Source organism: Cryptomeria japonica, chromosome 8 (assembly GCF_030272615.1).
Source record: "Cryptomeria japonica chromosome 8, Sugi_1.0, whole genome shotgun sequence".
In the NCBI taxonomy this organism is placed as follows: Eukaryota; Viridiplantae; Streptophyta; class Pinopsida; order Cupressales; family Cupressaceae; genus Cryptomeria; species Cryptomeria japonica.
Genome location: NC_081412.1, coordinates 251,083,925 through 251,110,973, shown reverse-complemented (window position 1 = coordinate 251,110,973; position 27,049 = coordinate 251,083,925). Strand labels below are relative to the sequence as shown.

General features: G+C 39.6%; 2 long non-coding RNA genes across 2 annotated transcripts in view; one reads left to right on the top strand and one right to left on the bottom strand.

The window, feature by feature from the left end:
* Positions 1–2,177: 2,177 nt before the first annotated feature.
* Positions 2,178–27,049, top strand: part of LOC131060001 (uncharacterized) — a 34,299-nt gene continuing 9,427 nt past the window's right edge. The window contains exons 1-2 of the long non-coding RNA XR_009110273.2: positions 2,178–2,492; positions 2,727–2,806. This is a non-coding gene — a long non-coding RNA (uncharacterized LOC131060001). The remainder of the gene's footprint in view (positions 2,493–2,726; positions 2,807–27,049) is intronic.
* LOC131060002 (uncharacterized) lies at positions 3,631–4,942 on the bottom strand. Its single transcript, XR_009110274.1, has 3 exons — positions 4,310–4,942; positions 4,112–4,203; positions 3,631–3,985 (listed from the first exon to the last, which is right to left on the bottom strand). It is a non-coding gene; the product is annotated as an uncharacterized LOC131060002 (long non-coding RNA).

The window sequence follows — 27,049 nt, the reverse complement described above, 5'->3', positions numbered from 1 at the left end:
ATTAGAATGTTAATCTCTAAGTAAGATAGTTGTGCCTCATACATGGGCCGAGTGCTAACACAGACTCGACATGTTGTGAGAAGGCCTGAAATGGCAAACCATCATCCTTGTCTTCACGAAAGGATGTGTGGGTCCACATGAGGCTTGGATGGGCCGGAGGTTTGGATTAGGTTGCCAGGGTAACCCAGTGTATGGGGCCGGAACCTATGAAGACCTGCCATGGTAACCATACCAAGTTATGTGATGACACTTGTCCTTACGTTCGCTAGTGTGTGGTTGTATTGTCTTGATAGGAGCACGTTTGTGGGTTGTCCTATCGTCTATGCCCTTGTGAGTACCAGTTTCATGTTAGACCTTGGGTTGCGATGGCTCAATTTTGTGGATGCTCTAGTGGACCTTTGTATTAGCTTCAATTATGTTCAGCTGGATCCTTTCCTTTTCAGGGATCGTTTATGTATGTATTGACCGATGTGGTCGTTTGTATATTGATTATGTTTCGCCTTGATGGCAGGATTGTAAATTATGAGAACCTCATGTATTCTTAACTTTATTTATTATAAGAGGGGTCTTGCAGTTGAGCAGACTTGGAGATGTAGCCCTTTAGGGGTGAACTCCGAGATCATCTTGGTGTTATGTGATGCTTTTATTTCTTAAATTTCATGTTTAGTGTTAGCATGTATGAATGCCATTTTGATCGAATGCATAAGTGGTTTAGATGAGATTTATCATAGATGGATGTATGCAATCGTCTTTTAAAATGCAGCAAATTGTATCATGAAGGAATGTAACTTAGAGTAATGGAATCTATTCAGTTGTTGTTAAAGAAATTAAACATGCATGGAAAGATCTCATTAGCTTATGATAAAATTCAAATGTGTTGTTAAATTAGATGCATGACTTATATTTTAATGAAAAGATTGAACGTAAGATATGAATAGATTTTAATGGATGAACCTTATCTTGTAATCCATATATTTTCATCTTCTGAAAGAAATTATCCTTGTTTAAGAATTATCTCATTATAAGATAATTAGCTTAATGGATTTATTAGTGTGTGTTAAGTTAAATGTGTAATTAAGTAATCACGTTGGGAAACTTTGTAGGTGTTAGTTGATGTCTTCCGCTATGTAATCTGAATTTTGATATCTCGTTGTATCTTAATATTGTGTTTATCTTTAAAAAAAAAATTATTGCACTCTATTCTTGTGTTATGGCTTAATCCCTTAGGGGTTTCCTGGCGGGGCATCACAATGCTTCGAAATGTTTTGGATTAAACGTTATAGTTTATACAGTTTGTAAAAGAGAAAATGTGAAATAACAGTGTGATGTAGAAAAATATGTATGGTAACAAGAACAATACCCGTGTGCTTTTGTTGAATCTGGTCGACTGTTGTGCATGTTTGCCACTCCGTTTTTGCTTTATGTTTTTCTCTTGCACTGTATTTCTTTCAAATCCGGCTCTTGCAATGAGATGAGAATTTATGTTTTATACATGGATTGCATGGTTTCCCTCTTTTTAATGTGTTGTTTCGAATTTGAAATTTGAATTTGCATTGTTTGTCTATTGAATCTGTAGAAGTAATTCATTTAAGGCTGATTTGATTGTTTTTGGCTAGAATTTAGTGGCCTTACACGATTTTTGCCGTCATTTCAAGTGGGAGTTGGCGTGAAGAGACGTGAAGGAGACGAGATGGGTTGTACACAAGCGACAAAGTGTTGGGTATTGTGCCAGGGAAGGAGGTGTCGCGACGCCGACGTGGACCCAAACCAACCAAAATGTGTTGTGTGAAGGGTCGCGGTTGGGTCCACGCGTGCCGTGTTGGCAATATTAATGTTTATTGATGCTTGTTTTATTGGTGGCTAAGGCCGCATAATAAAAACTTGGTCATGTTTAAAACTTTTACAATGACATTTTATTTTTGTTAGAGGGGCCCACTCTTTGGCATGGTTGAACGTGAAAATACCCACGTTGACATGTGTTTATTTTGTTAATGCATGTTTTAATATTTCCAAATGTTAGTTTTTTTGGTAATGGATACATGTATGGCCCGAAAGATGTTATGTTTAATGTGAATATTTATGCAAATTTTTCCATTATATTTTTTGCCGGGTAGAGCAGTCGTGTGTGGGGCCCACGATGTGCATGTTCTATATCAACTTCTGACCCACGCACATATGGATCCCACGCAGCACGTATTGGCTCCTTTCCCCTGTAGACCCCCAAAAAAACTTTCACATAAATTTGATATTTCAGGGGCTTCTTTGAGCCCGTGTCTTATTTTGAGCCTTCTGAATAATAACAGGGAATCTTTAATGTAAATCCATGTTATCATTCAGAGGGATCATGAATGATGAATCTTTTTGCCATGGCTGATTTCTTAGCCTTGTTCAATCTCGAATCTATGGGGTGTTCTTTAACCCTCTACGAAGGGCTCTCTACATGCTTCAGTAAAATAAAGCTTGCCAGAGATACCTTCTGTATACCTCCCGAGGTAAAAATGTTGATTTGATCTTCTTCCATCAAGATTTAATGAATTTTAGGTCAAAATTCTTCCAATGTAGGGCAAATAAGCTTTGGCACAAGCATCATCTTTTAAATTATCTCCATGTCAATCTGAATTTTTGTCGAAATTTGGAAGGGCCATGTTTATATGATTTATAACTATTCTTTCTCAAAACCGTTGCAAGGCGACTCTCTTATATCTGGATGTGGTTGTCTTCTACAGTCCTTAATGCCTGGTGTCGAGGGTATAAAGAACACACAACTTCATTTTGTCAAACACTTTACTGCAGCTTCAGTTTTGAGGTTAGCCAACTGTCACATTCTGAGAAAGTTCCGCTCGTTTATTTTGATTGATCTCCACGATTTCATCAATAGGCCCATTTAGTGCATATTCAGAAATGATTACAGCCCATAATGCCGCAATTTGTCAAACAATTCGCGTCTTGCGTATGTTTCCACATTTTGTATACTTGAGCAGTAGCAGGTACAATCGGAAAGGAATTTGCTCTCAATATATTTCTTATGTATCACCATAGCATGTTTACAAATTCTCATCGTGAGACAAGATTAGGAGGATGCTGGCAGTGGTTGCTAAATTTGGATTCAAACTTGGTAATTGCATTTGCCTGGAGATCTCAATGGCTTTACCAAGAATCTCATTTTATGCATATCCAACAATGATTGCAGTCCACGAAACCAAATTCGATTAAGGCATCTTTTCTAATAAATTGTGTATTATGTACCCTTCCACATTGTGGATGCATGTCTATCGGGGTAACCACTTTTGATTTTTTTAATAGTCTCTATGATCCATTCCATGGCACTAGTTCATCAACAGCGGGGATGATGCTTGAAAAGGTTGAGGGGTTTATCTTTAAATATATAAAAACCCCAGACCTGATAAAATAAAAAATGGACAATACTACTATGAGAGTAGAGTCTAAGACGGTGAAGCTTCTGCTAGAAGACATCGAATGCGTAGAGAAGAATCTTCCAATATATACGTACAGAATGCTCTAGTTGTGTAGAAAAAGATCCACAATGGATACTGAAAGAATTCTGTCATAAAAGCCCAAGTAGAGGAGACTATATAGTGGAACAGTTTGCAGTAAAAAACACTTTAGTGACCAATCTCGGATATACAGAACAAAATCCAAATTCCATAATCCCGACAGACTGATCTTTTATATGTCAAATACCAAACAATCAAAATATGACGCAGAATTAAACTATACACTTTGCATGCTTCCTTAGGTTAAGAGGTTTTCTTTTACAATTTTGGTATAAATGACATACATTCATTAATTAAAGATAAGGTAAAATTCTGATAATGAAATCTGCAACTATAATTCTGAAAAGAAAGTTATTTAAACAATCCAAATCTGACCTTGTTTATTGTCATGAAAGGCTGCCATACAATACAGAAGTCTGAGAATGACTTTGAACATAAATCTGAGTACAGGTGTCTCTAAATCTGCAGGTCTGTCATCAGCCACAGTGCTTCAGAAATTGCATCATTCATACAAAGGGTATTACTATTAAACTCAGATTTCACTCTAGCTTGCAAACCAAATAGAATTCCTGTCATTTAACTGAGACAATTCTCACCTTTTACAAACTAGGGCAGAACTGAAGGTAATCTCCCCTGATTTTTGCACCTTTAAACAGATTTCTGAACATAACCAATGACTCTTCTAAATCTGTACTTCTTCACACATCAATATCTCCAACTGAGCACCTTAAACTCATGCAATTACTTGTAATAATACTAAATCAGAATATTAATAAATCTGGAACTGAATGTACCTGTTTGCACCATCAACTGGAATTCTCTTATTAGCAGTATTAACCCATAATGGAGTGGCTAAGGTTTGGCCTATGAAGCCTTCAAGAAATGACTGCAACTCCCCTGTAAACATCCAGATGCCTTCACTTCAGGTTCGCAGATTGCACTCCTTTCTCAATGTCTGCGACAAGATAACAATGGTGGCGGGTACTGTAGCCATCCTGTAGCTTGCAACCCTTTGTGCCTTTTCCTCCAAATATGCAAGAATAATATTTAGTTCTCTTATCTGCCTGAAACCCACTATTTGCCTTTTTAGAAAGACTTCCCCAAATTTCTAAAATCTTCACAATCTGACCATTGAAGTGCAACTGTGAATCCTGATATGAATTCACCAAGGGTTGGGTTTCTGTCCAACCAACCAAAAGACCCAAGGGTTTTTGTCCTGGTGCACACTGATCCTAGAGAACAAGCCCTCCAAAATTCTCTGAAAGAAATATCAAATATAAGATGTCCAAATGACTTTCTCTAGTCTCTTTTTAAAGGTTCAGATGGATCTTCTAGAAAGGTCTTATTTAACCTCCTTAAAACTTCTAGGAGAAACTTTATTAAATAAAGTTGACTTTATAATAATATTTTATTATTATATTGTTATTAATTAAATTTCTTTTTGTGATCGGTAATGGGCACTTTTTAAGGTGCCGAAACACTATTGTTGTTCAAATCCGCGAGCAGCCTAGTGGCCCAGCGAAGTACCAAGCCTGCAAGCCTAGTGGCCCAGCGGGGATTTGAACCTTGGTGGCGGTTTCACCAAGCAAGTGTTTTAATTGCTGTACTACGTGGGTCGCCCCAATTAAATTAATTAATATTAAGTCATCATTGAATATTTTATTTATTTTTTGAAAACTTAATAAAAATCAATTTAATTAATTGTCACCTTAAAAATTGGGGACATTACAGCATCCAAACCCCATCTAGACACTATACATGCTGCAAAGTTTGATATGAATCTTTTACTAAGGATAAAATTAAAAGTGGTTTTTTCACTTTAGGAAATGGGTGGACTCATTTTGATGAAGAATGTTGTGATGTTTGTGACATGTTAAACAATGTTGTCTAGACTCTATATATTCAAGAATGTTCAATACATTCCTGAGATGGACAAGAATATTTTTACAATTAGTGAAATAACTAAGAATCCTGCTCTTTTTGTCTTCTTTCAAGGCACCAAATGTATGGTCAAATTCTCAACAATGAGAAGGTGATTGTAATTGATATTGGTGAGAAGGGATTGGCCCCAAGTTTGTTGATCTCAAGATAACAGAGCCGCATGCATTGAAAGTGCTGATGATAGCAGCATAATTTGGCATGAAAGATTTGGGCACTTGAATTATTGGTATTTGTTTGTAATAAGTAGTTCTATAAGGTAAAAAGACTTCCATCCATACAAGAATGTAAGGATGTGTGTACAAGATACCAAATGGGAAAATATGGTTTGAATCTTGATCATTGTGATTTGTGTGGCTCAACTAAGATACTAAGTATATCTAGAGGCAAGTATTCTTGTCAATTGTTGATAATTTTGGTAGGAAGATGTGGGTCCGCTTCTTGAAAAAAAATTTTGAATGTCATTTCTCATTCCTTGGCATTCAAAGACTTGGTTGAAAAGCATGCAAGAAGACCTAGCAAGTGAGATTTGATAAATAAGTGTAATTTGCCTCTAAGACAGTCATGGAGATGGCAAGGTACACGGTGCATAGTCAAAATGTATCAATTAGGTATTGGGTGGAAACTGTGAATATAGTTGTTTACATCCTTAATTGTAGTCCTTGTAAGGCATTGCACAATATCACTCTCAAAGAAGTATGGTTAGGAAGGAGACCATCGATAAATGCCTTATGTATGTTTGGTTTAGTTGTTTTTGCACTAATTCTTGAACATAGTAGCAGCAAATTAGATGCAAAAAGTAAAAAGTATATGTTTGTTGGCTACAATGAGCAGTCAAAGGCATACAAGTTGATGTCTCTATAATCAGATTATGATTGATGTGGTTGCAGATGAGAAGATGTCTTTCTTCTTGGATGATGGTAAACCTACAAGTAGTCTTGTATGGGAAACTACTAATGATAAATCTAGTGTGAGAATTGAAGGTTCAAAACAAAGCACAAAGCCAAGAACATCAGAGGGGTGGAATTCTAATGATGCCGCTTGTAACCGAAGGAAGGTCAACACGGTAAACCAAAATGGCATTACAACAGTTTGTATGTTGTTTGGGAGATGAAGAACTAGACGGTGAATAGGATGATACCCAACCTTCAAAGCGAGCTCAAAGAAACAAGCATTGAAGACTATAGCGGTACTATACTACATAGCAGGATGTTTGAGAAGATGAAATGCCAAAGTCCCTTGAAGGCCAATCTACACGACTAGGAAAATAACTTCTACAAAGTGGTGAGAAAAAAAGTTGTCATACATTTGTTGTCTTCCAGGCATTTGAATCTCACATGTATGATGAAGCTAACAGAAAACTTGAATGGGAGGATGCCATGAAAGAACTTTATGTGTTGATGTAGAATAAGACTAGGTTTTAGTTTATATTACCCTAAGGGAAGAAACCCATAGGTTGCAAATGGTTGTATAAAGTCAAATGTAATTCACATGGTTCTCTAGATAGGTACAAAGCTAGGCTTGTTGCAAAAAGATGTTCAATAGGATGGGGTGGGCTATGAGGAGACATTTGTCCCTATTGCCAAGATGGTAATATTTCTACTAAGAATCTCTATTGTTGTTTGTTGACGGTTGTTTTGTGACCACATCAACACAGAATAAAGTTTCCCAACGGTCACCTTATCCTCTCTTGACAAAAATCAAATGTATGCTAAGATTGCAGGAAGATCATACATTGACTCCAAGGTTCCAATTGCATACTAGCGACTTTTTGATGGATATAGGCTCATTTGGCTTTGATGTTTGCCGGTAATCCAAGCGGACTTACATTTGGATCATTCTTTCACTTCTTTATTGTGGCTGGAACTTCATCATCAGATATAGCAATTCTGTGATGTTTCTACTTCGAACAAACTAAAGTGGAAAGATGAGATATTTTACAAGGCAAGGAGGAAATTCCAAAACTTCAAAAAATTCCTTCATCCTAGTATAAGTGCTCTCCAAATGAGGAATGGGCGCTAAAATGATGAAGAGGAGGAAAGTCAACATTTGCCAAAATTCCTTCACCTCCTAAGAATGGCGCTTAAGGAGAAGACAGGGTGCTAAAGTTATGAACATGAGGAATTTCCTCCCAAACACAAATTTCCTCTTCCCTAGCAAAATAGCGCCCAAGGATAGGGGCAGAGCATTGGAATGGTGAAGGGGAGGAATTTCCAAGTTTTAAACAAAATCCTCCTCCAAGTGAAATTTTCGCCAAGGCATGAAGTGGGCACTAAAATGACCTCAAGGAGGAATTTCCTCCAACATTAGAATTCTTGTATCAAGGTGAAATAGCGCCCAAGCAAGGAGATGAGCGTTGGAAAGGGGTAAAGGAGGAATTAGCCTCTAAGTCAAAATTTTCCTCCACGACAAAAATTCCTTCTCCATAGGGGAATTGCATCCAAAGTTAGGGGGGAGTGCTAGATTCAAGTCAAGGAAGAAGATTCACTTTTTCAAAAAATTCCTCCATCACGAGAGAAATGTGCTCCAAATCAATATACATGGGTGCTAGAAACATAACAAGGAAGATTTCCTCCCCTTAGACAAAATTGCTTCCTCCATGAAGAAATGCGCTCCAAGAAGGGATAGGATGCCAAAATGGCATCAAGGAGGAAATTTCCAAGAACCTCAAAATTCCTTCTCCAGTGCACAATATGCTTAGGTCAGAAATAGAATGTGGAAATCAAGGACAAGGAGGAAAAAGTTCAAAGTTCAAATTTTTTCTCTCCACTCAATATGCTTTCAAGGACAAAGATGGAGCAAGGATTTCATGTTAAGGAAGATTTTTTCATCTTCACAAAAATTCCTTCCTCTCCTTAGAAGTGTGCCTAGGTATGCACAAGGCCTTGGAAAACATGAGATTTGACTAAGGCATGAAGAAATTCCTTCCTCAGGGGCAAAATAAAATCAAGGTCAAGTTAGGGTGCCAAAATGATACCAAGGAGGAACTCTTTCCTTCAACCAAATTCTTCCACTCCTCTTGAAATGCGCTCCAGGACAGAGTTAGGGCGCAAAAACGTGGTTAGGAAGGAAAATTCAACTTCGACAAAATTCCTCCTCTTCAGTTGAAATGTATCAAGGACAGAAGTAGGGCGTGAAAATCAGTACATGGAGGAATTTTCCAAATTTTCCAAATTCCTTCACTTAATCAAAATTATGCCCAAGGATTGGGATAGGGCATGGATTTCATGACAAGGAAGATATTTCGTCCTTGAGCAAAAAATTCCTTCCTCTGGGAAAAAATGCACTCAAATTGACAGAATTTCGAGGCACAAAGAAAATTGGCTAAGTATGAAGATTTTCTCTCTAGAACTCTGGACATGACAAAATTTCTCAGACATGGAAAAAATGGTCAGTTGAGAGAAAATCTTTCTCCAGGACGAGGTACGCATGAGAACACAAGAAAATTTCCTTCTGGACAAATCTCTAGAAATATTTTCTCTCTCCTAGAATTCCAAACGTATAGGATTTCTTCAGAAGTGGAAAAAATTGTTAAAATTCTTCCAAGGCGGAAAATCTCCAAGTGTGAAGAAGATACTTCATTGCTGGAATTCAAAATGGAAATGGTGCTAAGTGTCTCTGTAGGAGAGCTAGAAGCCGTTGTAGCCAGATTCATTGCATTTGCCATAAATGAACAGGATAATGGTTGTCCATCCTTGGACGAGAGTCTTTTGACCGCATGAGGGCACGGTGGAGCATTCATTGCTGGAATGTTTGACCAAGTGGCGGCTGATTCAATGCATGGCAGCCATCATGTTTAAGGGGATAGTGGTGCAGTTATTGCACATTGGGCGATTTTGGATGAAGTGGTGCATTTAATGCACAGTGGGCGATTTTTGAATGTAATGGGTAATTAATGCATAATGGGCGCCATTTTGAGCAAGGAGCAATTAATTTATAGTGGGCGTGATGCATCATTAATGTTTATTCCCACTATGTGGCATCATGTACTTGGGAATTTTTTGGTTAGGGTTTTGCATGTTCAATCTCAGCCATTGATTGGTTTGTAATTTGGGCCATCCATTTTCCACCCGGAGGCCTATAAAAGGGGGTCACCCCTTCATTTGTAAAAGGGGGGAGATTGTATGAAATTGTATGAAATTGTTGCAATAAGCTATTGAAGTAATAAACAGTGATATATTGTTCTCTGATGGTATACACGTGTTAATTTGTAGCTTGCATGGTTTCACTTTCCTTAGTTTAGATTTATTTCAAGCATTTATATGAACAAAATTGATTGCAATGTTTTAAGGTGAAGATCGCTTGCTCATACCTTTTGTTAATAGATGATTTCTATTGGCAATGCAAGGTTGGACTGAGCTTTTAGATGTGTGTGCTTAATCTAAATTGTTGGGTGAACATTGTTCTCGGATGGTATTCATCAATGGTTTAAAATCTCTCAAACACAACCTCTAAAGATTGCACCCAATTTATATAGTTGTTTGCTAGTGGCGAAGTAAAGTGTGGTAGATCTCATTTGAATCATTGTTATGTATTGAGTTCTTAAGAGTTAGAATAGCTTTCCTAAAACCCTTTCCCACTTTAGTTTCCGCATTCTCTTACCCAAAAAGTCCTTAAAAAAAGAGCCATTTATTGCCAAACCATTTGCCGAATCTCCTTGAAAGTTTAAAAATTTGTTGAAATATTTTTGAAGTGTGCGTAAATCCCCTTGGATTACCAGCAACATCACCAAACAAGTCTATATCCACAGTAAAGTCGCTAGTACGTAGTTGGAACCTTGGAGTCAATGTATGATCTTCGTGCAATCTTAGCATACATGTGATTTTGATCAAGAGAGGATAAAGTGACCATTGTAAAACTTTATTCTGTGTTGGTGTGGTCGCAAAACACCAGCCAACACTGTTCAATTCAAATCGAAAATCTATCAAATGGATGTCAAAATTGCCTTGTTAAATGGAGATTTTCTGGAGGAGGCTACTGTTGGCATTTTTGATGTTTATGTTGTGATTGTCATTGATGGACACACACTTGCATTGAGATCCTCTTTATATGTATGAGTTAAAACACAACCGCTATTTGTTCCAACCGGTATGTTGTATTATAGTCTTTAGACTATTGATGTTTTGCAGAATGTGTTTCCCGGTCTGAAGCGGCATGTTGACCTCAAGTGGTACGAGGGTTTAAAGCGGCATAACACATTTCTACTAGTCTTCATTTTTGTCGAACCGGCAACCGACACTTTGTATGAACCGGTAATACTTTGTGATGAGTTACCACCCACCGATTGTTTGACGGTGCCGATACTGTAGCGATGCTTTTTGTGACGTATTACCTAGTATGTCCAGGTTCATTGAACCTAGGAAATTGTGATGTAATCCTATTGGACCGACATGAAATCAGTTTCCTTTATAAGGACATCATGTCTAGGGTTTTAGGTTGTAGTTGTTATTGTTGTTGCGATAGTTGATATTGCGGCTAGGGTTTAAGGTGGTTGAGGAGTTGGAGAGATTATGAATGTGTAGAAGACGGAAGTAATGCAATAGTGCATTAAGAACGAGCTATCAAGGATCTAACCGAGCAGTCAATGCTATTAGCTAGATCAAACACTTGTTGATTACTCACATCTTTGACAAGTCTGTAGCCCTTAACCGGGTAGGCCCAAAAGCCTCTTGTAAATCCTCTAACAAGGTGGTTCACACCTGTGGATCTAAAATCCTCTAGCAAGGTAGTCTTTAATAGGACTTGTCTCCTAACAGAGGTTGAGATTCGTAACAGGATCTGTTCTGGTAAAGAACATTGTAAGACCTCAACGGGTCTGGTTCCTATTCTGCAGATAGTGACTTGTGAGTTCCATCTCACTGTGGTTTTTCCCATTTGGGTTTCCACGTCAAAATATCTTGTGTTATGGTGTTTGTGCTTCTGTGGGTAAATGCATTATTAGCTATTTGGTTTGCATGTTTGTTAACTAGTTTGTCTGTTAAATTGTTTTTCGGGTTTACTGCTAGTCTTGCAAAGTGTTTAAGTACGAAGGTTTTTGGCATACTAATTCACCCCCCCTCTTAGTATTCATCAATTGGTATCAGAGCCTACCTTTCTATAAGTTTAACCACTTGGAAAGAGATATGGGGCAATACACATTGAGGGAACTTACCCACCAGCTCACTCAGTCTGAGCAAGCCTATGATGATCTTATGGTCAAATACACGGCATCTCAAGCAAAACGAAGAGAACATGCAGAAAAGTTGATGGAGCTATCTGAAAATAGTTCTTTAGATGAAGCAGACATGGAAGCCCTAATTGCTGAAGTAAATAAGTTGAATGAATCAAACTCCAACCTGAGAAAGGAGTTGGAAGGACTGACTATCCGGATGTGTCAAGAGCTTGAGAACTGGAGAAAAGCTGAAGACCTAGTGAAAGAAAGAGATCATGAGATCTCCAAGCTGAAACAAGAGATGAGTGCCCTAAATGCTCAACTCCATGCAAGCAAGGTGGAAAAGGAAGACATGCAAGGAGAACTAAACACTGCCATCTCTGAGAATGAAAACCTGTTGGAAACAAATGCTGCTATTTCCAAATAACTCTCTGAGTCAAAAGAAATACTTGCTAAGTTCAACAAGAGTACTGTCAAGCTAGAGCAAAAGCTTGAATCTGCCAAACCGGTCAAGAATACCAATGGACTTGGTTATTCCGGTAATGAGGAAGGTGAAACCTTTGGTACAAATGCTAGAACATCAAAGAAACAATCGGCATCAAAGGATAAAGGTAAGCAAAAGTTTAAACCTGTTTGTTTCAACTGTCTTAAAGAAGGACATATTGCAAATGTGTGTAGGAGTAAGGCTTACAACAATTTTCCTTATTTTCTAAATGATAAGCCTAGACCCTATAGATTTGATGGTAACTGTTATGCATGCAACAAGTATGGGCATAGAGCATCTGAATGTAGGTCTGTTATGAATAACACTGGAAGATATCCTCAGAGGACCTAAGGAGCTGGTCCTGAACCTTTTGTGAATCGGAATCACAACCAGTTTAATGTCTTCAATCATCAGCCAAGAAGCAATGGTTATCAAGCGGCAACCGGATGGAGAGAAAATTGTATGATCTGTCATGGTCATGGTCACACTGCTGCAACATGTAGAAGGAAGAATGGAAACATGAACAATGGACCTTGGAGAGCACCTGGATTGGTCTGCTATCACTGCAACAAACCGGGTCACATTGCAAGATTCTGTAGATCAAGAAAGGACATATCTGATGATATACCAGTCACTCCGGAAGGAGACATTGATGTTGACACTGTTCAAGCGGATATGAACAAAACCTGGAAGAAGAAACTAGCAGTGTTACAAGAGGAACCGGTTTCTGCACCTAGTGTGGGAATCACGGAACCGGCAAACTAAGCTTTAGAAAAGCTTAGGGGGAGCAAATGGCAAAATGTTTCGAACCCCCGGTTTACACCGGTAAAAGACCTTGACCGGTATGTTATATCTGTCGTTTGGCAGAAGATTGGAAATGGTAAAAAGGGCAAATTAGGGTTTACGCCCTAATGAAGGAGCATTAATGACGGTAGGTGAGGAATATGTTTAAAAGCATTTTACAAATCATTTCTCACTATCAGTTTTCGAGCGAAGAAAAGTTTTTCAAAGAGCAGAGCGACGAAAAGGCCATTTGAGTAGAGATTTTGAGAAATTGAGAAATCGCAAAGGAGATTCAAATTCGAACTGGAAACGGTCAAGTGGAGAACTCAAAGTGGTGATTCAACATCCAACGGAGTGTGAAGTGAAGAAGAATCGGCAAGCCCTAATTTCACGTATTTCAAAAGGTATTTCTCGAGTTCTTAAGATTTCTATCATGGCTTCCGCATCACATACCAGTTCTAGTGCATCTTGTTGGCATTATGTGAACCGGCATGAAGACATAATGATATTGTATGTTGTCATTGATGTCAATATGAGACATAATGTGAACCGGCACATGTGATAAGTAAAGAGAGAGGAACCGGCATATGTGTGAACCGGTTTATATGCCAAAGTGAAGCGGCATATTTGTTCAAAGATGAACTGGCATGTAGTTATGGGAACCGGCACATTGAAGCACTGTATGACTACCGGTTGGTAGGCAGCTTCCACTTCGGGGTTTCCGGTTGGAGTACCTCAAGTTTGTGTGACTCAATCGGTGATCCTTGTGTGATGAGTTAGCAGTATGATGGAGGACAGATCATGTTGCCACGTAAGCTCTGTGCGCGTGAAGGATCTTGCATGAAGATGACTATTCCTATCCTACCTCGGGAATGTGCGAAGTCTGTCAAATGGTGATAACGCGTGATGGGTTATCAGCCGCCATGAAAACGGTGGATAATGGACGATGGAGAATATCTTGAGATCGATTCAAGACTGGTGCATTTAATGCCGTATGATTCAACGGTCAGGATCGAACCGTTTTGAATTGCTCAACATGACAAGTTTAGGGTTTAGGGTTTTTGCTACCGACCTGTATGTTTCCTATAAGGTCGATGTTGGGTTTCTGTCTGAGGTTGTTGGCAAAAGTTGTGAGTGTGTATCCAAGGAAAGTGATATGTGATTCTTGCCAGACCAAAGGAGAGAAGAGATATCTGCAAAGTGAATGTGCAGAAGGTGAAGAGGTGCCAAAACGGATCTGCATTAGCATTGAGTGCTGTTAACAGATCATTGTAACACCTGTTGATCTCTAACCACTTCAACAGTTGTAAAATCCCCTAATAGGGTAGCCTTAACTGGCTTGATTCAAAATCCCTTAAATCGGGTGGTCTTAACCAAGTAACTCGAGGCTAATGAGTTCTGAGAAGCTAGAGAAGCTTAGGAGATCCTTTCAGCTATTAAGTTCTTAAAATCCTCTAACAAGGTGACCCTACCGGGTTTAACCCTTAACCGGGTATCCCTTAACCGGGTGATCCTTAACAAGATTGGTTTCTACCAGAACCTATTGTAATGTCCTTAACCGGATAAGGCTCCTAACAGAGCGGACTTATAAAGAGTTCAAAAAGCAGCTTGTGGGTATTCATCCCCACCGTGGTTTTTCCCAGTTGGGTTTCCACGTGAAAAAAATTTGTGTCATGTGAAATGCTTTTGTCTTGTGATGCTTTGTTTTATCTGTTAAGCACATGAAGGTTCTATGTTTTATGCCTGTATATAAAACATATTGAACTCACTGTTGTGAAGATCTGATGGTTAAGTTTTCTTGTTTATGCATGAGAATATAATGATATTGTGGTATTGAGCTAAGAGGAAAGCTTATTGAGTGGCCGGTTCATGACTGATTGAGCTATACTGGATGTTACCGGTTGCACTCTGTTTTACCGGTATCCCTGTTTATCAGTCATATGGAGTATTTGCTGTCAAACCGGTTTTGGACTGATATTTGTGTTTGTACTGATTCACCCCCCCCTCTCAGTACCGGTTTGGTACTAGTGGTTCATCATTGAGTTATCAATTGGTATCAGAGCTCTCCAGGTCCTCTGTGTTGTAAGCTTAACCGCTTGAGGAAAAGATCCTAGTTAAATGATGAAGAGGGAAGGTCCAAAGTTTAACAGGGAAAATTTTGGTATATGGAAAGACAGGATGAAGATATTCATCAAAAGCATGGGTGTTCAACACTGGAGTTATGTTGAAAATGTATATGTTGTTCCTATCGGTACTCTCACCGATGACCAAAAGAGAGAGATACAAGAAAATGGGCAAGTCATGGAAGCCCTTATCAGTAGCCTATCTGACATTGAATTTATTGATGTTCAGGACAAGGCAAATCCCAAAGAGGTATGGGATGCTCTTGAAAATATCTATGGTGGTGATGAGCATGTAAAACAGGCCAAGGAAGAGAGCTTGAGAGGAAAGTTTGAAGACATGCAGATGGTTGAAGGAGAGACCATTCAGCAGTATGGAATAAGAATCAAAACAGTTGTTGGAGAAATAAAGAGTGCAAGTGGCAAAATAGAAGATTCCACTGTGGTAAGTAAAGTCCTGAGATCCCTGTTGCCGGTCTATGCAATAAGGGTTGCTGCTATTCAGGAGCTGAGATCATAAGACAAGTCTAAGGCGTCCTTGGACTCCATCATAGCCAAGTTGACAGCCTATGAGCTGAACAGTTTTGATGGTAGTGTTCAAAAGACAGAATCAACTTTTAAAGCTTCTGCTATACCATCTAGAAAAGGAAAAGAGACTAGCACTAGTGGGGAACCTAATCAGAATAGAGAAATGAAGGATGAAGAGTTTCTGATGGAATTTGAAGCTCTTCTTGCCAGGAGATTTCCAAAAGGAACCGGTAAATATAAAGGTAAGCTTCCTTTGAAATGTTTCTCCTGTAACCGGATAGGACATATTGCTATGAACTGTCCTAATAGTGATAACAAGGATAAACCGGAAAGGTTCAAGAAATTCAAAGGAGGAAATCGGAGAAATTATTTTGTGGCAGTTGATGAAGGTGTCACAGATGAGGAATCAGAAGATGAAGAGAATGAAGACATTGTGTTTGTTGCTGTAAAGGAAGATGTGGCAGACAAGAAGGCTCTTGTCTCCTGGTTTGATGATTCTAATGAGTGGATCATTGACAGTGGCTGTTCTCACCATATGACTGGTGACCGGAGCAAGTTTCTATCCTTAGAGGAGTATGATGGTGGTGTGGTTCGCTTTGGCAATGATGCACCTTGCATGGTCAAAGATAGAGGGTCCATCTCTTTGAATGGAAAGAGTAGTGCTGACAATGTGTACTGGGTTGATGGTCTCAGACACAACCTTCTAAGTGTTGCCCAACTAAATGACAGTGGTCTCACTCTGCAATTCAAGAATGGAATTTGCAGAATCAAAGGTAAAGATGGTAAATTGGTAGCCACCGGCATGCAGACTAAAGGTAACCTATTTCATCTGAATGCAAATATAAGTACATGTCTTATGGCTAAGATTGATGATAGCTGGATATGGCATAGGAGATTCCGCCATGTGAACTTTGACAACATTGTGAAGGCTAGTAAGATCAAGGTAGTTAGAGGGTTGCCGGTGTTGAGCAAACCGGATAATACCCTGTGTAGAGAATGTCAATTGGGGAAAATGTCTTCCTCAACCTTTAAAGGTAAATCTTTCACTGCTGACAACTTGCTTGATCTTGTGCATACTGATTTATGTGGTCCTATGAAAACTAGAAGTGTGCAGGGTGATAGGTACTTCATGATTCTCACTGATGACTGCTCAAGAATGATGTGGGTCACATTCTTGAAAGACAGGTCTGAAGCTTTTGGGAAATTCAAAGCTTTCAGAGCATTAGTGGAGAAGGAAAGCGGTAAAAGGATCAAATGTCTCAGAACTGATCAAGGAGGGGAATTCACTTCAAGTGAATTCAACAAGTATTGTGAAGAATTTGGCATCAAGAGACAGTTGTCTGCCCCCCGGACTCCATAGCAGAATGGCCTAGCAGAGAGGAATAACCGGACTGTGGTTGAAGCAGCTAGAACCATGTTGATCCAAGGAAAGGTTGCTCACACATTTTGGAGAGAAGCGGTGAGCACAGCAGTCTACACTATGAATCGGGTACTCATCAAAAAGGGTAAGGACAAAACTCCTTATGAGTATTGGATCGGTAAGACACCTGTGGTTAACTACTTTAAGGTATTTGGTAGCAAATGTTACATCAAGAGGAGTGAACATCAAGGCAAATTTGAAGCTAAATGTGATGAAGGAATATTTCTAGGATATTCCACCAAGAGTAAAGCTTTCAAGTGCTACAACAATAGGACTCAGAAAATTATGGAAAGCATCAATGTAAGAGTTGATGAATCCTTTGAGAAGACTGAGAAAACCGGCAGTGAGCAAGTTGTAAATGAACCGGTTGCAACCTTCTGGGAACCGGTTGTTAGTCAACCTAGTACCAGTAACAGTGTTCCTGAACCGGTGAATTCTGATACTGATGAAGACGAGGATGAAGAAGAAAAGCAAGAAGAACCAGTTAAGACCATTCCTCGGTATGTCAAGTTGAATCATGATCCCAAGCAGATCATAGGTGATAAGGATGCAGGAATCCTTACTAGAAGAAAGATCAGAGAAAACTCATGTATGATCTCTGAATTTGAGCCTAAGTCATTCAAAGAGGCTCATAAAGATGAAGACTGGATCAAGGCAATGGAAGAAGAACTTGACCAAATAGAGAAAAATGGTACATGGTCCTTGGTACCCAGACCAGAGCATAAAAATGTCATTGGCACCAAATGGGTGTTCAGAAATAAGTTGAATGAGGATGGCACAGTGATTAGGAATAAAGCCAGACTGGTATGCAAAGGATATGCTCAAGAAGAAGGTGAAGACTATGGGGAAACCTTTGCTTCTATGGCCAGATTGGAAGGAGTTTGTATGCTTCTTGCATATGCAGCTTTTAAGAGGTTCAAGGTATATCAAATGGATGCAAAATCTGCATTCCTAAATGGTGTACTTGAAGAGGAGGTGTATATTGAGCAACCAGATGGGTTTACCCTATTTGAAGACAGTGACATGGTATGTAGGCTACATAAAGCATTATATGGTCTAAAGCAAGCACCTAGGGCATGGTATGAGCGCCTACATTCCCATCTTGTGAAGATTGGATTTGAGAGAACAAGTGAAGATAGCAATATCTACTTGAAGTCTGAAGGAGATCAGATTCTGATCTGTGAAGTTTTTGTTGGCGACATCATCTTTGGTGGAGATGACAAGATGAGTCATGAGTTTGCTGATGAGATGAAGAAAGAGTTTGAGATGTCACTCATAGGGGAGATTAAGTTCTTCATTGGACTGCAGATTTAGCAGATGAAAGATGGAATCTTCATCACTCAGTCCAAATATGTCAAAGAGGTGTTGAAGACTTTTGGCATGGAAGATAGCAAACCGGTTGGTACACCAATGGTGACCGGTTGCAAATTGACAAAGGAGGATGATTCCGCACTGGATGATTAGAAGGAATACCGGTCAATGATTGGTAAGTTGCATTATGTAGTGCATAGCTGAGCATAGCGGACCAGATATTGCACATGCAGTTGGCATCACTGCAAGGTTCCAGAAGAGTCCAAGAGAATCTCACTTGAATACAGTCAAGCAGATTCTTAGGTATCTGAAGGGAACAATTGACTATGGATTGTGGTACCCATATAGCAATAATTTCAATCTGAAAGTATTCACAGATGCTGATTGGGCCGGTAATGTGGATGACCGGAAGAGCACAACCGGTGGTGCATTCTTTCTCGGTGGTAGACTGGTCTCATGGATGAGTAAAAAGCAGAGTTGTATCTCTCAGTCTACAGCGGAAGCGGAGTATGTTGTAGCTTTCATGAACTGCACTCAGACAATCTAGATGAAGCATGTACTGGAAGGCTTCAAGATCCTTGTATCTGAACCGGTAAGTATATTCTGTGATAACACAAGTGCTATCAATATATCAAAGAATACCGGTTTTACATTCTAGAACCAAGCATTTTGAGCTTAAGTATCATTTCTTGAGGGAAAAGGTTCAGAATAAAGAGATTGCACTGGACCATGTGTCCAGTAAGGAGCAGTTAGCAGACATATTCACCAAGCCTCTCCCAAAGACAACATTTGTGCATTTGAGAGGTAAATTAGGGGTATTGCCCCTTCAGGAGGTGAACTAAAAGTGATTGTTCCACATCAGTCAGGTACTGAAAAGACATCTTTTGTTGATTGGTGTGTTTATGGATGCTACTCCTTAGGGGGAGCAGCATGATGAAACAGTAATGTTTGTACCTCCACTTTGGCATTGTTGTCAAAGGGGGAGAAGGAGTGAAACGAAAAGATATCTGCAGCAAATGGGGAGATGTGAAGCAGAGAAGATATCTTTTGTATATTGCCATCAATGCCAAAGGGGGAGATTGTTGGCATTATGTGATCCGGCATGAAGAGATAATGATATTGTATGTTGTCATTGATATCAATATGATAGTGTGAACCGGCATATGTGTGAACCGGTTTATATGCCAAAGTGAAGCGGCATATTTGTTCAAAGATGAACCGGCATGTAGTTATGGGAACCGGCACATAGAAGCACTGTATGACTACTGGTTGGTAGGCAGCTTCCACTTCGGGGTTTCCGGTTGGAGTACCTCAAGTCTGTGTGACTCAATCGGTGATCCTTGTGTGATGAGTTAGCAGTATGATGGAGGACAGATCGTGTTGCCACGTAAGCTCTGTGCGTGTGAAGGATCTTGCATGAAGATGACTATTCCTATCTACCTCGGGAATGTGTGAAGTCTGTCAAACGGTGATAACGCGTGATGGGTTATTAGCCGCCATGAAAACGGTGGATAATGGACGATAGAGAATGTCTTGAGATCGATTCAAGACTGGTGCATTTAATGCAGTATGATTCAACGGTCATGATCGAACCGTTTTGAATTCCTCAACATGACAGGTTTAGGGTTTAGGGTTTTTGCTACCGACTTGTATGGTTCCTATAAGGTCGATGTTGGGTTTCTGTCTGAGGTTGTTGGCAAAAGTTGTGAGTGTGTATCCAAGGGAAGTGATACGTGATTCTTGCCAGACCAAAGGAGAGAAGAGATCTGCAAAATGAATGTGTAGAAGGTGAAGAGGTGCCAAAACGGATCTGCATTAGCATTGAGTGCTGTTAACAGATCATTGTAACACCTGTTGATTTCTAACCACTTCAACAGTTGTAAAATCCCCTAACAGGGTAGCCTTAACTGGCTTGATTCAAAATCCCTTAAATCGGGTGGTCTTAACCAGATAAATCGAGGCTAATGAGTTCTGAGAAGCTAGAGAAGCTTAGGAGATCCTTTCAGCTATTGAGTTCTTAAAATCCTCTAACAAGGTGACCCTACCGGGTATCCCTTAACCGGGTGATCCTTAACCGGATCGGTTCCTACCAGAACCTATTGTAATGTCCTTAACCGGATAAGGCTCTTAACAGAGCGGACTTCTAAAGAGTTCAAAAAGCAGCTTGTGGGTATTCATCCCCACCGTGGTTTTTCCCACTTGGGTTTCCACGTGAAAAAAATTTGTGTGTCATGTGAAATGCTTTTGTCTTGTGATGCTTTGTTTTATCTGTTAAGCACATGAAGGTTCTATGTTTGATGCCTATCTATAAAACATATTGAACTCACTGTTGTGAAGATCTGATGGTTAAGTTTTCTTGTTTATGCATGAGAATATAATGATATTGTGGTATTGAGCTAAGAGGAAAGCTTATTGAGTGACCGGTTCATAACTGATTGAGCTATACTGGATGTTACCGGTTGCACTCTGTTTTACCGGTATCCCTGTTTATCAGTCATTTGGAGTATTTGCTGTCAAACCGGTTTTGGACTGATATTTGTGTTTGTACTGATTCACCCCCCCCTCTCAGTACCGGTTTGGTACTAGTGGTTCATCATTGAGTTATCACATTTGTCGAGTCTGCAAGTTTTATTCAACGGAAGTCCAAGTATAATGCCCTATCACAAGTTCTGACTGGTGTGATAGTAGAAGAGGGAATTTCCGACTACATAGATTGCAAAATAGAAGACCCAGGGTCTCTAGCTATCTACACTCAGTTAGGTTTATTTTGCGGTAAAGATAAGAAGATCAAACCGGAGTTTAATATTTTGGAGAAGAAAAAGCTCCACAATGCTGTCTACTTCCTGGAAGATTTCACAGAAGATCACATAAGGATCATTCTGAGCAGAGTCCATGGTGATAAGATGTACCTGGAGAGGACACATGACATCACGCCGCAGGCAATTCATGCAGTCACCGGATTCTACAACACAGGGGAAGTGCCAACCCTAAGAACGGTAAGCAAAATTGAAATGGCCAAGCTCACCGGTTCAACGAGCGACTCACGAGGCATGACAGTAAATCCTATCAAGGATGATCTAGTGAAGTATGCGTGTATGGTGATTGGATACCGGACATTCTCAGCCAGCAGGATTAACTCTGTATCTGCTGCAGCGGTAAATGCCGCTTACTGGATGATAAAGGAGGATGCATCATTTGATCTGTGCACTGGTATGCAGAGACAACTCCTATTGAATCTGAAGGCGATCAAACAGGATAATGCCCTTAGGTTTAAGTTTGGACAACTACTGGTTGGGTTATTCTTCTATTTCCAAGGCTACTTCCCAAGAGTAGGAGATGTTCAGTGGTCTGGTGACCAACCGGTAACCAAGCAAATCAAGGAAAGCATTGAAGCACTTGGAACTCGTTACCCTGATATTTTGAACAAGTATTTTGATGAGTTCAGAAGGAAGATGAGCCAAAGAGTGAGGATATCAGGTGACATCGTCAAGAAATATGAAGATGATATCTGCTTCATCATCCAAGTAGATAAATGCATAATGGAGGCTGTTGAGCCTATACAGGAAGAAGTTGAGCCAATGGGCTATGAGGTGATGTACGATATGCTGGAAGGGTATGCCTCTACCCTTATTGCCTCACCGCTTGACCCTAAGGCGAAGAGAACCGGCACCTACCTAGAAAGGATAGCACCGGTTGAGGAACCACCAGCAATGAAAGAAAAGGAACCGGCAAAGAAGAAGGCAAAGGCAGTGCCTGCAGCATCCGCACCGGTTACTACTGGAACTCCAAAAGTGACCAAGCGGTCACCAGCCAAAAAGAAACTGGAAGCTGCACTGGCTAAAGTGTTCCAGAGAAAGAGGAAGACAAGGAACACCTCTCCAGACTCAGAAGAAACCTTGTCTGAGGAAAAGCCAAAGAAAACACGTCAAGCAAAGAGGAAGACAAAGGGTGAACCGGCAGCGTCTGCACTGGTAAATATTGATATCTCCTCATATAAACCTTTGACACATTGTCAAAGAACAATAAAGAATATTAGGAGAAAATTATTACATGATTTAGTAGACTACTATGATTAGACTACTATGATGATTTTAGTGATGAGGAGAAAGAAGAAGTACTACAGGAGATTATTGTTTATTTGTGTACAAATGACCGGTCGCCATCAGAGATTAAATCTCAGACACCGGATCCTTTGTATAAGGCATTAGATAATAAATGGTGCATTGCCATAGAAAAGGAACAGGAAATTAAGGAAAAAGTTTTTGCTCAGTACTTTCCCGACCTGTCAAATTCTGAATTATTTGATGTTATTGACCAAAATAAAGGGCTCTTCTTCACTAGAAGAAGAAGACTCTGGCTGTTAGAAGGAAGAGTTGATGATGTCGAAAAGGACACTCATTAGTATATGATAACCGCTGTCCAGACTTATAAAGCGCGTCTAGCCAACCGACAAGCTGAGAAAGAACCGGTTATATCCAAACTGGATAAAGCATTTGATGATGAAGGAAATCTGGTTGTTGAACCAATCGACACCATTGATGTTGATGCTTTGGATGCTGAGGATGTTACCCAGGAGATACCATCTGAGGCAACAGGACAGGAGCATCAGGCTGAACAAGAGAAGAAAGCCGAGGACAGACAAGAAGCGACGAAGGAAGAGGCAGAGAAGCGGAAAAAGGAAGAAGGAAGAGGCAAAGAAGCGGAAAAGGAAGAAGAAGAGAAGCGGAAGAAGGAAGAGGCAGAGAAGCGGAAAAAGGATGAAGAAGAGAAGCGAAAAAAGGAAGAAGAAGAGAAGGGGAAAAAGGATGAAGAGGACAAAAAGAAGAAAGATGAAGAGGAGAAGAAGAAGAAGGAAGAAGAAGAAAAGAAGAAAAGAAGAAAAAGGATGAAGAGGAGACAAAGAAAAAGGATGAAGAGGAGAAGAAGAAGAAGGAAGCAAAGAAGAAAAAGAAGGAAGAAGAAGATAAGGAACAGGAGAAGAAAAAGGAAGCAGAAAAGAAAAAGGCTGAGGAAGACAAGGAAGCAGAGAAGAGGAGAGAAGCGGAGAAGAAGAAAGCGGAAGAGGACAAGGTAGGAGAAGCGGCGAAGAGCACCCAGATGGAGACTCCGAAGGCAACCGGGAGTCAAGCTAAATCAGCTGATCTCTCTAGTCCTATAGATCTCCAGTCTGCAAGTGAAACAGAGCTAATGCAGGGCATCAAGGTAGCTCAAGAGCGCCTTGAAATCATTCGACGGAAGGAGGAGTAGGATGTAATCCAAGTAGTTGTGGATACGCTTACCGGTTTGATACCCGGTACAAATCTTCTAAACATCGATTCATCACTAGCTAGACTTAAGCTCCTATGCACAGTAGTAGATGATCAGGTGCAGAGCCTTGAAGAGGCAGCAGAGGCTAATGTCAAGAAGGAGCATCAAAAAGCTCTTAATATAGCTCTGGTGAAGAAGTTGAATGAGCTCCGGACTGAACTGAAGAAAGGACAACAGGATATAAGGGACGCTCTAGATGAGGGGAATTTGCTACTCAGCAAAATCTGCCAACCCCATCTGTTCTATGATGATGTGCTTGCTCAGAAGCAAAAACTTGAAAAGGACTTGCAGTCCTACTTGAGCACATTCAAGCCGCCTTATGATTCCTTTACAACTTATGGGCAAACCGTTCACCGGTTTCACATCCAGTCAGCAAAAATGTAGCAAGAGATCAGCACTCAGTCTAGAGATTTGCAAGAGCTACAACTGGTTCTATTCCCACGATTGCAAATTCTTTAGAAATGCTATCTGAACCTGGATGCCTTAACAGTTACACAGGGGATGAGCACAATCGATGCCATGGAAGAATAGGTCTCCCAGATGCAGACAGAGCAAGAAGTAGCCACCTCCCTACTTGAGTCCTGGTCTTTGTCGATAAAACAATTCTTGCAGGACTTTAAATCTGTTTTTGACAAGTATCATTCCTTGTTGTCATAAACTTTTATTATTTTTAATATTAGATGGAAACAGGGTAGTTCAGCTGTCCTTTGTCATTGTTGGCAAAGGGGGAGAATAATTCTATTTGGAGAAGTATCTGGTAATCAAATTTTGATTATATGCTCTGTAGATCTCAATGTTTATCTTCTTTATGCTCTTTATGCAAAATTGTTATACATTGTATTGTCAAAGGGATAGTGTATATGCTTAGGGGGAGCAATTTTGCTAATGGCATGATTTTGTTGTAAAACACTTAGATGTCAAAATTTTATTTTCCTAAGTGTTGCCATCAATGCCCAAGGGGGAGATTGTTGGCATTTTTGATGTTTATGTTGTGATTGTCATTGATGGACACACACTTGCATTGAGATCCTCTTTATATGTATGAGTTAAAACACAACCGCTATTTGTTCCAACCGGTATGTTGCATTATAGTCTTTAGACTATTGATGTTTTGCAGAATGTGTTTCCCGGTCTGAAGCGGCATGTTGACCTCAAGCGGTACGAGGGTTTAAAGCGGCATAACACATTTCTACCAGTCTTCATTTTTGTCGAACCGGCAACCGGCACTTTGTATGAACCGGTAATACTTTGTGATGAGTTACCACCCACCGATTGTTTGACGGTGCCGATACTGTAGCGATGCTTTTTGTGACGTATTACCTAGTATGTCTAGGTTCATTGAACCTAGGAAATTGTGATGTAATCCTATTGGACCAACATGAAATCAGTTTCCTTTATAAGGACATCATGTCTAGGGTTTTTGGTTGTAGTTGTTATTGTTGTTGCGATAGTTGATATTGCGGCTAGGGTTTAAGGTGGTTGAGGAGTTGGAGAGATTATGAATGTGTAGAAGACTGAAGTAATGCAATAGGGCATTAAGAACGAGCTAATAAGGATCTAACCGAGCAGTCAGTGCTATTAGCTAGATCAAACACTTGTTGATTACTCACATCTTTGACAAGTCTGTAGCCCTTAACCAGGTAGGCCCAAAAGCCTCTTGTAAATCCTCTAACAAGGTGGTTCACACTTGTGGATCTAAAATTCTCTAGCAATGTAGTCTTTAATAGGACTTGTCTCCTAACAGAGATTGAGATTCCTAACAGGATCTGTTCTGGTAAAGAACACTGTAAGACCTTAACCGGTCTGGTTCCTATTTTGCAAATAGTGACTTGTGAGTTCCATCTCACCGTGGTTTTTCCCATTTGGGTTTCCATGTCAAAATATCTTATGTTATGGTGTTTGTGCTTCTGTGGGTAAATGCATTATTAGCTATTTGGTTTGCATGTTTGTTAACTAGTTTGTCTGTTAAACTGTTTTACCAGTTTACTGCTAGTCTTGCAAAGTGTTTAAGTACGAAGGTTTTTGGCATACTAATTCACCCCCCCCCCCTTTAGTATTCATCAGCTACATGGTGCAACCTCAAGAATTCCAAGTTCTAGTTAAAGAACATTTGGTATGAGTATGCTAAACCAGTGATGATCTCTGTTCACTTCTTCCTGCTCCTTTGTTGGAAAGATAATCCGCCACCTTGTATACAGTGGAGATAATCTAAAACATACGACTTGGTTATACATATCACAAGGCTTCTAATATACTTTAAATGATTCATAGCTAAAGATTTGACATGGAACCCTTTTGAAATGTTATGATTATTATTGTTGAATCTGCCCCACTTTTAATGTTGACAGTCCTCCATCAAGATACTGCAAAGAAGAGCCCTTGTTTCTGCTTGATTATTTGTTAGTAGTCCTGGTCCTCATAATGGAGTTGCAAAACTCCCCCTGTATGACCTATTATTACACTAGCACCACCAATTGGCATAAGTGCTTCACCAAGCACCCGAGTTTGGTGTTTTGGTGCAAACATACATTTATAAGAGAATTCATCCATGCCTATATGTTTTACAGCACTATGATGATTGAGTTTAAGCCAGCATGGATCAGGAAGTATCCATTTGGAGTAAATGAATTTAACTTTCATCTTCTCCCCCCATTATGAGGGATTCTCTACAGTCTACAGTAAGTGCACTCACTTTGAGAAAATAAATGCTTCTGTAGATCCAATTCCCCTATTCATTGGGCAAAATACCTTGAAAATTTCTACTATGCCATCATCCATTAACCAATCAATAATTCAGTATCTAAATGGGTATCCACATGGAAAGTAAATCTTCCACAATACCATTCACATAACTTTTGAGAGTACCAGTAGGGCAGCAATAAATGTTCTTCACCATTTTTACATAGAATGCTTCTGGGAGAAACACAAATCCTCTGCTTTTCAAGGTATTTCAAGTTCGATTCTCAATATGCATAGCCAGCCACAGAAAAGCATTAACCTTATGACCATCATGTTTGGTTCAGATGTTATTAATTGAGAAATTGGTAGATTCGTTCAGATTTTTCTGTACTGCCACCTTATATCCTTTTTTAACTAAGTAAACACTACTCCTGAAATTTTCCTATACAAAGTCCAATGTTGAGATGGATGACAATAAGCTTCACAGAATGTTGTAGTTTCTTGGAACTCATCTGGATCCATTCTGCTAAGGTCAATCCATCTCTTGTTGTTTCCTTTTCTTGTGTAGTCTTATGCTTTTGTAGTTCAAAGAACTAGGTCTATATAGTCTGCAAATGATCTGAAATCATCTACGCATAATAAGAGTATGCTGATTAACCAATAAACCTCCCAAATTTTTCTTATTTCCACCCCCAATATTCCATCTTGTTAAATTTGAACCAGAATAAGAGAAATAAACAGAGAACTGAAACTCAAAGCAAGAACACTAAAACAAGACTTTATCTTGGGAAAACCCTCCACCTGAGGGTGAAA